Source organism: Felis catus, chromosome C2 (genome assembly GCF_018350175.1).
Source record: "Felis catus isolate Fca126 chromosome C2, F.catus_Fca126_mat1.0, whole genome shotgun sequence".
Taxonomy (NCBI): domain Eukaryota; kingdom Metazoa; phylum Chordata; class Mammalia; order Carnivora; family Felidae; genus Felis; species Felis catus.
Genome location: NC_058376.1, coordinates 130,413,858 through 130,431,535, shown reverse-complemented (window position 1 = coordinate 130,431,535; position 17,678 = coordinate 130,413,858). Strand labels below are relative to the sequence as shown.

The window sequence follows — 17,678 nt, the reverse complement described above, 5'->3', positions numbered from 1 at the left end:
AAGCCGTGTGTAAACCACGTCCAACGCTGATTCGCTTCACTGGTCAGCACCTGCCATCTCCTGCAGGTTACAGTGCCACCGATCCTGGGAAGTCAGCCCCAGGAAAGCTGCATTTCATGGCTCAGGGCTGACAGCTCTGGAGGACGTCTGGGCAGAAGGCTGAGGCACCACTGGCCTGCACCAGGAGTTGCAGAGGGAGGTCTTCTCCTCTTATTTGTGCCACAGTGTCACATGACACACTCAGTCCACTGGTTCCCTGGGCAGCCCATCAGGGAATCAGGGCTCCAAGGCTCCATGGGGTGGGGGCAGGGCAGTGCCTCCGAGGATACTCTTTGGCACACAGCCATGCCTCCCTCACTGCTAACCCCCTGGGGCACTGCCATTGCACCTCCTCCAAGCACCCCCAAGGACCCAGACGCTCAATTCAGACTGTGTCCCAGACAACACGGGAAGGTTGGAGTCTAACTCTCAACAAATGCACAGCTCTTTGTGGTAACCCCCAAAAAAGATCCCAGGCAGCTTTGGACTTCCCAAGACAATCTCTGTCTCTACTGTTCCCTTCTCCCTCTAATAGAAATGCCACAACATTATAAACGTTCATGTACATATTTTTTAAAAAGAAATTTGCCATGGAAAACACATCCATTGAAGAGGCAGTGAAGGAGTTCTTGATGGGGAAAAGGAGATAGTCTATGCCCCAGGGATGTTAGTACACCCCCGAAATTCGAAGCAGACTTGATTATATCAGTAGGTGTTTTTGCCTTTCAGGTGAGAGAGTCCACAGCTCTCAGTAGACTTCTCCAAGAGAACTGTGACCCAAACAAGATTAAAACTATCACCCTATGTAAGGCAGGTTGTTGGGGGCTTATCAATCGGGAAAACAATGCTCGGTTAGTTTGCCAAAGACAACTGAATTTCATGAAAATGCATTTCCTAGAATTAACCTATTTTGCTAAGATGACAACTGAATTTTCTTCCCCTTCCACCTCGCATCTCCGAGGTGAACAGTCTGTGCCTGTCTGTACCCACCAGCCTATATCTGTTGGTGATGGCAGGGGAAGGCCATTTAAACTTGTGACACTTCATTAAGCCCATGCCCACTGCCATCACGGCTCTGAATTAAAGTAAACCAATTCCAAATGAGCAAGCCTAGAAATGCTCTCCCTTCTGTCTGCCCAAATGCACTCCATAGGAATAAAATGAGTGGCTTTAGAGAAGGTAGTTTTAATATACCACATCATTGTCTTGAAAGTTAAAATATCACTGGAAGAATGACCAAGGATATACGTGAAGTATTTAACTAAGCCCTAATACAGCACCGCGAGGACACAAGTGATTCGATTGCTACAGAATAAAATGAAGCCGAGAAAAATCAGGGTGATGCACTTGAGCAAGCCCCGAAACACGAAATAATGGGAAAATCTGCTTTATCACTTTATTTTTAAAAAGCCGTTAGCAGACTCTGCAGCTGTTAATCACTGCTCACATATGGCATGGCTGTCACCTTTATGAATCATGTTTTATCTTGAAAAGATTGTCCTTTATTACCTTTCCTTTTGCACGTTCCTAAGGAGATGTGAAACAAGAAAATAGGAAAAGCTCTGAGGTTCTCTGCGCAAGGATCAACATTCACAAATAAAGCAAGCAAGAAAGTATGGTAAAGTTTTAAATATGTCCAATTCTGTGAAGCTGAATATCAGCATCTTCATTTCCAAGCAGAAACAGTGCTGTCTCTTACTAAAAGGAACGTCTCTACTCTAAGACTTTGCCTTGACTGCACATGAAATCTACGCCCTAGGTAGTGAGTAGCAGAAATGCTCAGAGAGCTGTTGTTTTAGATGAAGGATTTAAATAAATGGGATTCAAAACAAAAGACATGGTATCACACATCAGTCTGTGATACAACACATCTGAGAAACAAATTTGACAAATGAAGGTAAATATACATTAACTGGGACAGAGGAAGAGACACATATAAAGGAATAAGGAACGTTTACAATCCATATGCATATGATTCGTTCACTTACTTTAAAAACCAGAATGATAGAATCAACCACTATGAAACTTGTGGCTCAGGAAAATTTGCCTCAATGCCCTCGCTTGACACAATCTGCCACTTTACCGCACTGCAACATTAGCCATACTTCAACAGAGCAAAAAGCAATCACTCTGCATCCAGTCCTAAGACTAATGGCTTTCAGAAGTTCTAAGAATCAGATGCTCTCAGAAACTAGCATCCTAGAAAGAAGCAAATTCTGCTCCTCAGCCAGAAGGACCAGGCAGTCTTCCCATGCAGCACACAAGGAGCTGCAGGGTACCAGAGTCAGAACGTGGCACAAACTGCAAGGTGCCAGTGTCAGCCTTGTCCGGTGCTCCTCCCCTCCCCTTTCCGAATGGGAGAAAATGGTCTGGGTCCTACACATAAAAGCCAAGAGCTTGTGAGCAGGCTTTCCCCTCCTCTGTCCCAGGGCTGCTCCTAATCCTGCTTGCTCTCAGCTGTCCGACCTGCCAGCGAGTAAGTCACTTACCAAGAGGGGCAGGAGGCAGGGCTGCTCCGTCAGTACCCAGTGGTCTGGATGCTGGAGCGCCCGAGAGGAAAACCGGGTGCAGCCTAGGATGCGCACACGGAGGCTGAGGCTCTGCTCGCATCCCGGCAAAGGCAGCATGTCACCCTCCCAAATGAGTGAATTAATAAATGATAACCCCGTGGTCAAATCTGTGGAACTGAGCACATGGAAACCCTGGCTAGTTCCTCAGGCAGGGGACACCGTGAACTCCCGTTCCTAAAGAGGAGCACAATATATGCTTTGAAGCAGAAGTCGGCGACCCAAATCACACCACAGAGCATGACCCCTTGTCCCAGGATGATGTATCTCTTATTTCCCCCTGAGGGGTGGAGGATGGTCAAAGCCAGATTACCATCATCTCTCCCTCCTCCATCCCCCACCAAGTAATCAATCAATAGCTCTCTACCCCCTGTCCAGCAGTTTTGGAAACCAGGAGGAGTGTGTGATCTCAAGCTATGACTCTGGTACGCGAGCAAAGGGACATCAGGCACATCTGGCACGTGCCCAAGATTATACTAAGAGCTGCTGAACATGAACAATAAATATGTTCTTCAAGCCCATCTCTTTGAAACGACTCAGAATAAGCATTAAGCATGATTTTGATGCTTTCAACTGTTAAATCCCCGTGTCTCTCTCCATGTAGGACACCCGATAACACTGTGACAGCGGACTGTTGTGCTTTTTTGACCCTGTGTAATAACTCCAGCTGATGCTAAATGAATATGACTGATGGTGACTCAAGAGGCTATGGCTGTCACTTTGGCAGACTGGGGTGTAAGGCACCAAGGCTGTCTTGCCTCCTCGCTCTAATATGTAAAACAGTCTTGCAAGAAAGATCCTTAGATCCTTTGAGATCAGATCAGATACCTTGGTTTCACAAATGGGGAAATGGAACCCAGATCATAAAGTTGTTCTGTTTTTAGAGACAGAAAGAGACAGAGAGCACATGTGTAGGGGAGAGGGACAGAGAGAAGGAGAGAGAAAGGGAGAGGGAGAGGGAGAGGGAGAGGGAGAGGGAGAGGGAGAGGGAGAGGGAGAGGGAGAGGGAGAGGGAGAGAGAGAGAGAGAGAGAGAGGGAGAGAGAGAGAGAGAGAGAGAGAGAGGGAGAGAGAGAGAGAGAGAGAGAGAGAGAGAGAGAGAGAGAGAAACCCAAGCAGGCTCCATACCCAGCACAGAGCCTGACATGGAAATCAATCCCACAACCCTGGGATCATGATCTCAGCCAAAATCAAGAGCCGGACCCTCAACCAAAGGAACCACCCAGGCACCCTGGGACCCAGATCATAAACCATTCATCTAGAAACTCACAATCATTCACCCACGAACACCAACTGGGTATAAGAGCTTCACAATGCACGGCAAGAAAATTCTATCATTTAGATATCTTGTCTATAGTCCATATTTCAGAGAAATATTTCCTTGGATTTTTTTTTAAGTCTATGTATGTTTCCTGTCTAGAGATGGCCAAACAGAAATATGTTCCAAGTGCAGGAACTGGCAAACTTGTTCTACAAAGAGCGAGATAGAAAGCTGTGTGGGCTATACTCTATGTCACAACTACCCAGTTCTGGCATCGTAGTATAAAAGTAACTATAGGAAATAACAGGTATGACTGTGCTCCAATAAAACTTTATTTACAAAAAAAGCCCGCATGCTGGATTTGACCCACAGGCTACATTTTGCTGATACCTGCCCTTAGTGGATCTCATTTGACAATGGGCTGAAGATCTCAAGTTTGCCTTAATCAGGTCTTGTTTAATCTCAAACCTCCCTTATATTCATAGAAGTTTAAAAGTATTTATAAAGGAAAAATCACATAACAATTTGTTTAGAGAATGAACTTTGTAACCAGCTATTATAATTACCCATAAAACACCGGAGAAGAATGGGAATCACAAATAGAACTGTTCTTGCTCATCCAAACAAACAGGGAAAGAAGTTTTCATCTAAGTAACCAAGCACTGAGCCTCCCTAATCAGATGATGTCTCTTTTTCCCAGCTTAGGAAAGATGATGTTCCTAGGATATCAGGCAGATCCCCAGATTCCCATCATTCTGTCCCTATAGACAATAACTCCCATCTATTCCTGCTGGATGCAAGTCTAAGCAGGGCTGCTTATCTTGGTTGGAAAGGCAGACACAGGGCAAACTCAAAGGGTCAGTAAGCACTTATGGTCTTCCCTGAGCCCATTCCCTGGACAGGGTGGGTGGGTGGGTGAGGAACAGGGGGTGAGGATCCTTCCCTCTTTGTGTCTGCTTTGGAGAAAGGAGATCTCAAAAGCGGCCCTAGCAATCTACAAAACCAACAGGGTTGCTCACCTGAGCCCACTGAGTCAGAATTTGAGAATTTGGGGCAAGAAGCTCACAACTTAAAAACAGCACCCAAAACTTGGCTGAAAGGGTTCCCAGGAGATGGCCCCTCATGGGGCATACCACACAGACTCCCGTTTGATGTGAATGAAAAGATGTGACCTGCGGGTACACTCATTTATGCCCTAGACCCTCCTCCAAATGCTGCTTTCCAGAAAGAGAATTCCTTCACAAAGTTATAATTACCTAGCAGAATGTGCTCTGTACACAGAAATGTGGCATAAAGGACTCCATGCTGCGTCTGGTCAACTCACAGAAATGCCTCATGTCAAATTTCAGCTTTTAAGGAAGATGACAAATGATCACCTAGCATCACATTTTTTTATTTATTTATTGTGGCTGTGGGATGTGCCTCTGTGACACCAAACATCTGGATAAACATTTTTAAAGTTTCTCTGTGAACCAGTGATCCAGATGTTTGCTGTCAAAAAGACACAACAGTCAAAGGACCGGAAGACATCCTCTTTCCAATTTCTCATCCAAGGATCTGCTACATCTAAATCACTGCCCTAACTCTGCTGCAGAATCTCCCTTAGAGTTCATTGGTTTCTGTGAAAAATAAAAGGAGATTTGAATTCACTGATCATCAGTTGAGAACCACACTAAGTTACGTCAGCTCTGATTTGGTTGATTTTACTCAGTAAAACTTAACGATGCCATAAAGCATTAAGAGTCAACCAGGGCATCCAAGTCTGAACAACCATGGACCATTAAACACCAAAGGAAAGTATCTACTAGGACTCCTCTTTCCCGTTAGGTAATGAATAAAAATGATGGAATCAGTCATTAGCCCACAATTAAACACAACTCAGCTGCCAACATTACACAGAAAAGCCACAGCACTGGAATCTAATCGATCATCTCTTCCTCCCACTGTGAGGAGTTAGCAGGAGTGAGCCCTCAGCTTGCTTCCTTGGACTTCTCTTTTGGTGGCATGTGCCCTGAGGAACCCTGAAGGCAATACATGCCACAAACATTCACAGACCGTATCTTTCTAAATGCCCTTGGCTGGGATAGAGATCCTTCGAGGAATAATAAAGCCACCACATCTCAGTTTGTCCTGGGATAGATAGTTTAACTATTGGCTTTTCCTTATCATAAATGCACATACACATACATACTTACACACATAAAAATGTAAGAACGCAATTCCAAAGCAGATCAGCCTTTTCTTTAGGAAGTTGCCATCACTAGAAATACAGGCTAAGGCTTAAGAGAGCCTCCCATATTTAAAAAAATACAAGTATAGGGGAGATGTGACGAGTCTCATCTTTGCTGGCTACAAAAGTCATCAAAACAAATTAGGGTTGAGAATCTAAGAAAAATGGCACTATTTGCACCATGGTCCAGTGCAGCTGTTCTCAGAAGGTGAACCCCTTTAATTTCCAATACAGTACATGTGGATAGATTTAACCTAAACAAAAGCTCTTTGGGGATCTTTAATGATTTTTGAGGGTATAAAGGAGCCCTGAGACCAAAAAGTCTAAGAACCTTTGGTTTAGTGGAAAGAATAGATATTTTAAAGTAAAATGATTTTCAAGTTTGTTTTGTGCCCTCTCCCATTGGCTGTGTAACCTTAGCCAAGTTACTCAGCTTCTCTGGTCTTCTATACTCTATACATCAGACTAGCCACCCTTATAATTATCCGCTCAAACAAGCTTCCCTGCTGAAACATAATATCCAGAAAGTCAGGATTATGTCTGTAGGTTCACCCCATATCTCAGAGCCTAGCATGATACATGATGGGGTCTCAATAAATAATTATGACTTGATTGGCTGGACAGTTATGAGGATTAAATAGGACAATATGCATAAAGTGCCCGCTGAGGTACCTGACACATGGCAAATGTCATAGTTGCTCAGTAAATGTCAGATCCCTTTCTTCACCACTAACGCTGTTCTCGGTTTTACCACACAAGATAGAAAGTTCACAGTTTGCCTAAATAAAGAGAATATTTAAGACTTGGTTCTCAAAGTGTGGTCCCCAAACCAGCAGCATCAACATCACCTGGGAAATTGTCAGAGATACAAATTAATTGGCTCTAACACTAGACCCACTGAATTGGAACCTGGTGGGGGCCAGAAGACATCTATCTGTGTTGTAACAAGTTTTCCAGGAGATTCTGATTTGTCCTCAAGTGTGAGAAACTTGGCTTTAAGACCTGCATTGGGTCTCTTTGAAAAGAGTATTTTATGCTAGCAGCATTTTGGACTTTGATAGCAGAGAACCCCCAATATGTTGTCTATTGCTTGCTGTCTAGAATCTTATTTGAACAAAGGTGGAAGATACATAAAGTCAAATACAATAAATGTCTGTTGCTGGACCTTGCAGGGCAGAGTGATTGATTTTGTATTCTAGCTGTGTATCTGGGGGCCAGTGCTAAACATACTTCGCATCAGAAATAAAGCTGGAACCAGCAGGAACAGAGAAGTTTTATCTTAGAGAAACCCCAGCATACCCCTTGAGTCATCTTTGTGTCTAGGCATAAAATTCGTGGGTAGAAACAGAGAAGAGGGAAGGGAGAAAGGTAAGTGGTTACGTCAGTAGCTGTGGAAAACACACATTTTATTGCCAATTTCTATCATACTTTCATAAACACACTCCTATTTTTCACAACCCCTTTGCAATACAGCAAACCACTACCATTAGGGTAATTACTCACAAGCTCCCAAGTTTGAGGGGTGCCACCAGCCAATACTAGTTACAGTTTGAGCAATTTCCATGTGCCTGAAATCTGATGGGCAGTTGGGTTGCCACAGATGTGCACTATATCTTTCCAGGCTCACAGCTATCCTCGGGCATAGGCACTATCATTACTCATTTTACATCTGTGGAAATTGAACTACAAGAGATTAAGCAGAGCTGGGATTCAAACCCAGGAATCCCTGGCTAAAAATTCATGCTTTTCACTAATAACTCTACCTACCTATATACAGCACAGAGTGTAGCCTTGTAAATATAATGGAGCACATTTTAGGTAGGGGCTATGATTCAATGAGTGAAATAAAACTCATACACAGTCAAAATAATCTTCAAAATAAATCCCATAAGTTGTTCAAGTGCAACATATATTGTATTACATAGACAATGTCTATAGTAGATCTGTAAAACCTCAAATGTTAATTTAGATTACACAATACAGAACGATCAAAATATAGTAAGAGTATTTTTTTCTAATTTTTTTTAGTGTTTATTTTTGAAGGAGAGAGAGACAGAGTGCAAGGAAGGGGGCAGAGAGAGAGGGAGACACAGAATCCGAAGCAGGCAGGCTCCAGGCTCTGAGCAGTCAGCACAGAGGCCGATGCAGGGTTCGAACTCACGAGCTGTGAGATCATGACCTGAGCTGAAGTCGGACACTTAACTGACTTAACCGGCGCACCCAGGCGCCCCAAGAGTATTTTTAATAAATGAGAGATGCTGTAGGGTTGATTTTGAGCAAGTTCAATGTGCAGTGTAACCACCCACAAACTTGGCCTAGATTCAGGATACATGCTAAGGGGTTGGGCACACACACAGGGTGACGGAGAGAGTTATCCGTGTACCAGAAGGTTCTAGGCACTCTGGAGTTATCATAAGATGTGCACTACACAGCTACTACCCTGAAAAGCTTGTAATACGCCAGGGGAGTGGGTGCAGCCAGGCCATGAGGACACGTGAAGAAGAGGACGTGAGCCTTTTTGAGAGAAGCAGCTGTGGAAGGATAGGTAAGAAACAAAGATCATACGAAACACGAATTTGAAAAAAACACCCAGCTTTGGAATTGGAGTGGGAGCCCCCTAGATTTCAGTCCCCCTCTGTTACTAGTGCTTTGGCATTGACTCAATTATTTATAAAATGTGACTAATAATATCTAACCCACAGAATACTCATTTGTAGTGATTATATACGTGTTTATGCTTACACAGTGAAATAATTTTACTTTTTATACAAGATAAATGTGTACTATCTGAAATAAATTAAAATCACTTTGGAAAAAGTACTGTATTCTCCTTTAAATCTTCTCTGGGAAGAACAGAGAGGAGGAACGGGAGACTAAGAAAAACTAACACTTAGTACATACCTGTGATGCAGGTCCTCTGATACTTTATATAGCTTTATCCCCAAGGAAATAAGGCTCAAAGACATTGAGTAATTTTCCCAAAGCCAAACAGCTATTGAGTAGCAAAGCCAGAATTTGAACCAAGTCTGCTTACCTTCAAAGCTTAAGCCCATATCATAACAAAACTCAGCAAATATTTGTCTTTACCAAATTGCATTGCAACCTAGTGATTTCTTGGCACATTCCTAAATAAGAGTGAGGAAGAAGGAAATAACATCGCTCACGTAGTCAACCAAAATTTTTTGAGCAATGGCTAGATGGCTGGTGCTGTTCGTGGTTCAGCCATGAACAAGACAGGGGCGGGGGTGCTGCTCTCTCCTGAAGCACGAAGTGGGGAGGAAGGATGAGTATAGCATGGGCCAGGACAAAGGATGCAGAAACTTCTGTCTTGCTCTAACTCAACCTCCATACAGCTTGTGTGAGTGATTTCACCTTGCTGGGCCTCTGTTTCCTCATCCAAAACAATGGAAGGGGGTGAGCCTAATTTTATAGGATTGTCTAGTTCTTACATTCTTTGATTCCATAAGAAGCATTTCCTTTCCTGTCTCTATAAAATTCAATCAGGCCATGCGCTGTAATTTAATATTATTAGCTGCTCACTCTGCTCTGCCTGCACCAAACCAACTATTTCTGCCATTTTCCACTTATCAGGACTTTCCTCCCAATATGATTCACAGTCAGTGAAGTCACAGAATTCCAACCATGGACTCTAGAAGCTTAGAGATCTACCTAGCAGATAAGATTAACACACATGGCCCAAAGTGCCCATCCCTGGTTTCATATCAACAAGATCTCACATATAAACCTCCTTGACTTTTCCATTTTGTCACTGAAATTTTTGTCTCTCAGTTACTTGTTAAAATGACTGTACAAAATATAACAAAGACATCAATCAGGTTCCCTGGGCCCCCAGGGTCTCCAAATAACTTAAAAGCTTTTCTATCGCTTTAAGGATAATGATAAAACATTTCTTTTAACCATTCTCCTTCCGGTATAATTTTTCTTTTTTATTGATACTTATATTGAATACATCTTTTAATATTTTAAAAATAGAATCCTTATTTAGACTGTTCCAGACCCACATTTAGTGGTCAGTTTCTTGTTGTTGCTGTCATTCTTCTACCGTTTCCTTTAAAAATCATTTTGCTGTTTCAATGGATTAAGTCTACTATCTAGTCATTTATCTTATGATATAGATGCGGTTAAAATCCACAGGGCAGCGGTGTGAGCTGACTGGATTTAAGAACCTCTGTTAAACATACACACAAACCTAAGCTCACACTGAGGGAGATCGCCCCCACACCCCAACCCTGATCCTTCCTCTCACTCAGAATCACCCTCCAGACCACATGTCTTGATATATAGGGAGAAGAAAAAACACCTGAGTGTAAAGGACTTGAGGGACCATTCCCCAGTTTCTCTGAGACAAAGCAAATGACTCTGTTATCTCTTAACCCACATCATTTGTTCATCATCTCTCTCCTTACACTTACCTCCACAGGTTTTAATGCCTGTTCTCACGCACCTGTCTACCCCTCAAGCCTGCACTTCCAAAAATGTGAACATCACACTTATTCCCAGTGCCTAACACAGGCTTTGGCATAAAGGATGTGATCAATTATTATTCAACAGATGGATAAATGAGACCCTTCTGCTGAGGGGGTGGGGGTGTGGTAACAGAAGGAAGCTCAGATGGAAAGGAAAGGATGAAGTTTTGGGAGAACTCTTAAGAGAAGGGACGCAGGAACTGTCATTTGCCTGCCGGCTAAAATACTGGACCGTTTTAAACATTCCAACATTCACCAACCACCACTAGTCCCATTTGCAGACGCTAACACTCATGCAGGTGCACTCTGTCTGCAGCTTGAATACTACAAGCCCCAAATTTAAACGAAGTTTTTTCTGAACCCAGAGTTCTTCCACTGGCAAAAGGTCCTGGTGTCAGGAAACAGAGGACAGTCAGACTCCAGACAGCCTGAATCCAAAGAGCTGGCGTGCTGTCCAGCCACTGGGCAACCCAAGCAGGCACTGGAAGTGCCCTACTGGATTCTGAAGGCAAAATCCTTTGTCTTCTCCCTGAAGTGATGCAATGTGGACTGGAGAGTCAGAGGCACGGGGAAAACCAGTATTTTATACCTGAGCACATCTTTGAGGTTCAGTCAAACCCCATCCCCGAGCCTAGAAGTCGGGTTCATGGTCCCAGGAGGTAGGCTCTGCCGGTGCTCCGGCGCCCTCTAGCGTCCGTCCACTCTAATGCCAACTCTCTCCCGCCCTTCCCCCTTGCCTCAACAGCTACTGGGGGCTGCCTTCACCTTGGACCCCTGCTAGCCTAATTTTGTTCCTCCTCTCCCTCAAAGCTCAATGAACTGACCTGCAGAGGTTTGGAATCTTTTGGGTAATGAAGGGATTTTAGTCAATACACCTTAAACCTGAGAAGGTTTCTAGGCTTAACCAGAAATACTGTATTTTTCCCTTGATGTTTCCAAGGAGAAATGTTTCTAGTTTTCTAAGTAATAAGAAGTACAAAGTTAGAAATATTATGTTGAGCCAATGATAGAAAAACATTTTAGAATGTGTTCTTTTTGAATGGACCTTTAATTTAAAACAGGAAAAAAAGATTCCCCTGTGAGTTCCTGGAACTATAAACACTCATAAAATCTCTTTGTTTACTTTATTGATTCAGTTATGACATTTAAAGTAGAAAACCTAAGACTGTGCATGAACAATTCTTCACAAAACATGTACATTAACAGAGATGGCTGCAGACAATGATTTTGTACAAATTTAATCACATCTATTGGGTAAATATTGTACTGACTCCAATAGAGAGCAAAGTAGTAAGTCCCAAGCCTGCTCTTCCAAATACTGCAATGGAGGTGGGAGCCCCCCACCCCACCATCCCCAACTCAGTAAAGATTATCAGTGCACATGGCACCAGACAGTGGCGCCACTACAGTCATTATCTCCAGGGAACTCAAGTCTATAGAGAGAGAAAGGAATAATCAGGAGGGTTGTTGAGTCCCCTGACCTTGAACAAGCTCTCCAAGGTTTAGTTTCCACATCTGTCAAATTAAACAGCTAGAGTCAACAGATTATCCCCAAGCTCTCTTCCAGTTCGAGAGTCATAGATTCAAAGAGAAACAGTTGTTGTCCAAGTTGAGAAATAAACCCACCAGAGGCCAACCCTCAGTTGGTTCCCTCACCCCTTGGAGTGTACAAAGTCATAGGACTGGAACGAACCTTCCCAAATAAGCCTTCCTTACCACTTTCTTCAACTTTCCAACACTTGCCTTCAGGCCTTCATTATTTACTGATCTAAAAGCTAGTGGTTCTCAAGAGACTTTCCAAGAAATACAACAGCCAAAGAAAGAACTTTTTGGGATTTGCCAGCTTAGAAAAAACATATACTATATATCATATATATTTAGTAATTCATAGACTAAACAGAAAGCTCCCACGTAAATGAGATTTCTAGTACAGAAAAGACTAAAAGTATATGTAGGCACTATGACGTTTTTATACTGCAGCCACAAGTGTTAGTAGATATCCCCTGACTGAACTGAGTGCTGAGGCCTGACTACATACTGTCTACTTCCGATATCATACAGAAGACAGCACATCATGCCTGATCCATTGATTGAGCTTGATTTCAGACTTACCACCAACCTCCACATAAACACCTCATCCAAAAAGTGGATTTGTAACTCCAACCCACTTATTTTCATAACACGCTTCCCTCAAAAGAAAAACCATTATAGAATTTTTAGGACATCCTAAAAAAAACTTAAAGTCCTGTAATCTGGGGCGCCTGGGTGGCGCAGTCGGTTAAGCGTCCGACTTCAGCCAGGTCACGATCTCGCGGTCCGTGAGTTCGAGCCCCGCGTCGGGCTCTGGGCTGATGGCTCAGAGCCTGGAGCCTGTTTCCGATTCTGTGTCTCCCTCTCTCTCTCTGCCCCTCCCCCGTTCATGCTCTGTCTCTCTCTGTCCCAAAAATAAAAAAAATTAAAAAAAAAAAAAAAAAAAAAAAAAAAAAAAAAGTCCTGTAATCTGTTATTTACTATCTACGTGCAGTCAGGAGAAAGGCAGATTCAAATGCAACTCTATTATTATATGCTGGAAGGTCAGTGCTAATGCACTATAGGATAGTGCTGAACCACGTGACATTTTTATTTTAAATGCATTTTAAATTTCCTGTCTTGATATTTTGTGACTCCGGTGTACTGACTACCGTTGCCAAGGCAATATGACTTTGGGTGACCGTATGGATCCAAAGGGGTTTTTGTTTTGTTTTAAAATATTAACAAGACAAAAACGGAAAGATCAAATACAGAGAACAAATTTAGCCTTTTTCTTCTTCAAAATGCATGAAATACAGATCTTCTGGCCATATCTCTGATTAAAAATACAAAGACTCATGAAGTGACTTTCCCAATTAGTGTAGAGCCTTTTTCCCAATCTAGCAGGTTGAGGCCATCAAAGCACTCTTCTCACTCTTTGTTCTGGATTCAGATCCCCATGAAAGTGTGGGGCATTAATGACACACACATTGACTATTCACGTCCAACATATTTACTTCCAAATGGAAAAGTCCTTTATGTGAATAAAAGTGGCCATAATGATCCAGAGTGTTATACTTCAGAAAAAAAGGCTTGGTGCAAACCATATGAAAACATTCAGTCGGATACCAAAAGATTCAAACACAGGTGAGAACAAAGATTCCACTATTAACCCACTTTTTTTTTTCTGTGGTTATTTTTTATAGTCAGCATAATCTTAAGGTTTTCAGTCATGGTGGACTCAAATCATCTGGTGATAGGAAGAATCAAGCTCATATGTATATATATTTTGGAATACTACATAAATCTTCTCTGGAAACAGATAACACCTTTGCTTTCTACTAAATAGAATGAGGTATGTTTTAATCAGAAATCCACATGCAGATCAAGAAACACTTTAATACAAGATACCTTTTAATTAAAACCTCTAAAAGCAGGATTCCCCTAAAAAAAATCAATAATTCAAGCAAAATGCCATGTTGCTACCAAAGACCTAGAGATAAACTGGAAGTCTTTTAAGTACAATTAAAATAGAATGCACAAACCTCAGAGCTACTATTTTTAAAGAAATACTTAGAAGCTCTAGTAAAGTGGTTGTCTCATGCTGGGAAACTCACTAGACCCCATCTGGGCCTGTTTCCAATAAATTCCACTGGAAGTGTGTCTGGAAAATTAAAAATGAGGCTGACCACTCACAGGAAAGGTATAGATTTGATGGCCATGAGAGTTCTCACATAGTATTACATGAGTAGACCTTTGATTACATTATAGGCAAGTTCTTCTCACCCAACCATTCAAAACTGTCTAGGATTCAACATCCGCTCCTGCTATGGACTGATACTTCCTTTTATGTAATGCTCAGGGGAAATCACCTAGTTTTGATGTGATTTGAGTTTGATCTTGTGAAGCTGTCAGAATCTTTCCATCAGAGATAAACGAGGAGATTCTGGCCTTCATTAGTATGCACATTAACACAGGTGTCCTATCTGTATTTGCCAACCCTCCTATTTTTATCCACTTCCCTACATGTGAATACCTTTGACCTACTCTGAGCTCAGCCCCCTGATCTGCTAGAGCAACTCTGCCAGTCTTTCTTTAAAATAGACAGGCCAATAAAACTAATTTAACCTGGAAATGGCAGCTTAGTAAGGGAAATGAAAACATCAGAAGTTATCTAATCACAACAATAGCCGTCCTGAGCTCGGTCTTATCTGCTGAGTAATAAAAAAGAAACGGGACCTTCCTAAACTTGAAGGGCATCAAATAAAAGAAGTAAAATTCTTGCTGGCCTTTGGCTCTTGGGGGGATGTGCTATGCAGTTTAACCAGTGTATACTAACTACAAAACATTGCCATGGATTCGAAACACCTGTGCTCCAGGACAGTTGATTTTTCAGGGGGAGGGTTGTTTTGACCTAAAGCCAAAAAAAAAAATCTACAAACACCTTTGAGAATAGGGATTAAGAGGGCAGTCGAAGGAAGGAATAGAGAGAAAAGGATATTTCATTTGAACTTAAGACAGTTTTTCCATTAAGACTAGACTTCAGTCTCAGTTCAAGAACACTTTAAACACCTTGGACAGCTCAAAAATGCTGTTTAGGAAAACGAAAACCACGTGAGCCAAGAACAATCAAGAGCAGTGCTTCAAAAATCCCTGGCAAAGCAACAAAAAGAAACAAGAGGACGAGAGGTTGGTTTTGCATAGTTCTGAGCACAGGTGCAATGGAACAGATGTATCTCTTCCCAAAAGGCACCGAAATCCTGTAGCATCAAGTGGGTCAGTGTGTGGGGGGCGGGGGTTCTCTCCAGATATTTCTCTCTCGCAAAGTTTCCCTGGACACTCACTCCTCCCTACTCCCTCACCCTCACTACTCTGCTCACCTTTCTTTCCTCCACCCCCTGAACCCCCACGGCATGCATTTCCTAAACTCGTGCACCACGGATCATCGCTGCAGTCTGCGATGTCTCCTGGAGCCTGGCAAGTTCTGGGACTGGAAGCCAGTCTTGCAACTACGTCGGGGGGGGGGGGGGGCCGGGGGGGGCGCGGTCGGATCTGGAGAGCTGGATGGGACCTGGAGCCTTAAAGCCGAGCCACTTTCCTCAAGAGGAAGGAGGAGTGCATCTTCCTAAGAGAATTTCTCGGTGTTCAGCCAGCTCCCCACTGCATGGTCATCAACACTCACTTGATTTGGCGTGGACCGCCTCCGAATTGTCTCCCTGGATTCCGCCCTAACAATCCACGAGCTTCTGTGATACACAAGGGGTCCCAATCTCTTTGGTCGGCAGTGGCTAGCGCTTCGGTAGTCCCTCTGGTCCCTTCCCTGGCCTCCTCCCCCTACTACCGCCTCCCCCCCCCCAACTTTATCTAACATTAGAAGGAGCGTGGAGGGACTTGGCTGAATCGAGGGACTTGCAAGCCTACTGATTAGTTTTTAGCTGGAGAGCCTTGACCACAATTACATATTATTGGGACCTACTGGGGGGGGGGGGGGGAGTTGAGAGGCTAAATCCAACAGCAGCTAGGTCAAGCCACTGGCCACCGATACAGTTTCCCACAGCTGTCTCACAGTCAAAGGGGAAGCTGCAACTTCAGCCAGGACTCTGCTCCCGGCCCTCTCCCCGATTTCTAAAACAGCCATGTCCTCCCCACTCCAGGACTTCCAGGACCCGCTCCTCAGCGGGTGCGCTGCGGTCCCCTCCGTAGGGTTGCTCCCGACCCCGCGCGCCCCACCCCACCCGGCGAGCGGAGGGGAGATGCAAGGGATGAAAGTTCCCTTGGATGGAAGACGGCTTGTAGCTGCGTCCTTAAACAACAACAGCGATGATAAACAAGCCACTCTGAGCGAAACCCGGGGCGTCTCAAAAGTTGGTCTTGCTACGCAGCAGCCCCGAAGGACTTTGCCTTCCTAGCGCCCCAAGAACACAGGAATGACAGAGTTGGTGTCTACTTACCTGGAGGTGCCAACCTCGAAGAGTAGGAAGAGAATCGAGTCCGGGACAAGGTGTGTCCCACCCCTAGGACGCAGACAGAATCCGGCTTTGGAGTGGAGGTGGTTGGTGGTGTAGTTGGTAGTGGTGTGAGGGGAGTCGGACGCTCTCCCTCCTCGTCCCCTGAGGCCAGTTTAGCAACAGCGGACGGAAAAGATGCAGAGAGGGGAGTTTGGTCTCTCCGGAAACCCCGACTCCATCCTTGGAGATGGGGGCTGGGGAATGGGTGGGAATGTTGGGGGTGGAGGCTGAGCTCCCAGTTAACTCAGAGAGTCGAGGGGAAGGTACGGGGGGGAAGCGGGAGGGAACCGAGAGGAGACGGGAGGAAGGGAGGGAGGAAGAGACGGGGACGCGAGGGTGGCGGGGAGATAGATGGCAGCTTCTCAGAGAGATTTCCACCTTCTGACGAAACCCATGCTCCCGGCAACCGGCGAGATACTAGTTGGGAAACCTCGGCGCGAGCGCCCCCTGGGGGGTTCCGGCGGAGGCGAGCCTTTGGCCGGGGAACGCGAGTCCGCGGCCCCGCCCAGCGCTGGCCCTGGGCGGGGGGCGCGCCGCACCGGCCCGCCGCGCCCAAGGTCCCGCTGCCCGCTGGGCTCTGTCGCTCACGCCCGACTCCTGGGGACCATAATTGAGTTCTCCCAAGGGCTCAGACCTCATCTCCATTGCAGATAAAGCGCTAATATCTGGGGGAGGGTGGGAGTGATAGTTCTTTTTGCACACATTCAAGGAAACTTCTTGGATGGATGCTCAACCGCCACCAGAGATGAAGAGATTGCTCACCTCTGTATCTTCAGGGGCTTACAAAAGTGCCCGGCATATGGTAGGAGGGTAATATTTATGTTTTAGTAAATGAATGCATGAATAATTGACTGGAGGAGACTTTTCTTCATCACATGTCTTCCTGAATACATCCATCTCACAAATAAGTATAAGATACAGAAATACTTAGACAGTACTGTATTTAAAAATAGATATAAACATGCTGTCTTATGTAAGGGGTAACCACTGCCACATATTACGAAGCACTTGAGGAAGCCAGTATGGCTTTCCTGTTCCAAAACTTATTCAAAGTCAAATTCAGATGAATGAGCAATGG

At 44.2% G+C, this 17,678-nt stretch overlaps 1 protein-coding gene across 3 annotated transcripts in view; it reads right to left on the bottom strand.

The window, feature by feature from the left end:
• The window catches only part of CPNE4 (copine 4), a 603,237-nt gene that overhangs the window by 476,228 nt on the left and 109,331 nt on the right, over positions 1-17,678 (bottom strand). Inside the window, exon 1 of one of the 3 annotated variants that reach the window (XM_003992123.5) lies at positions 16,544-17,055. The exons of the other annotated variants lie outside the window; for them this stretch is intronic. The gene's annotated coding sequence lies outside the window, so the exon portion shown is untranslated. Of the gene's footprint in view, positions 1-16,543; positions 17,056-17,678 lie in introns of those variants that run through there. 3 annotated transcript variants of the gene reach the window in all.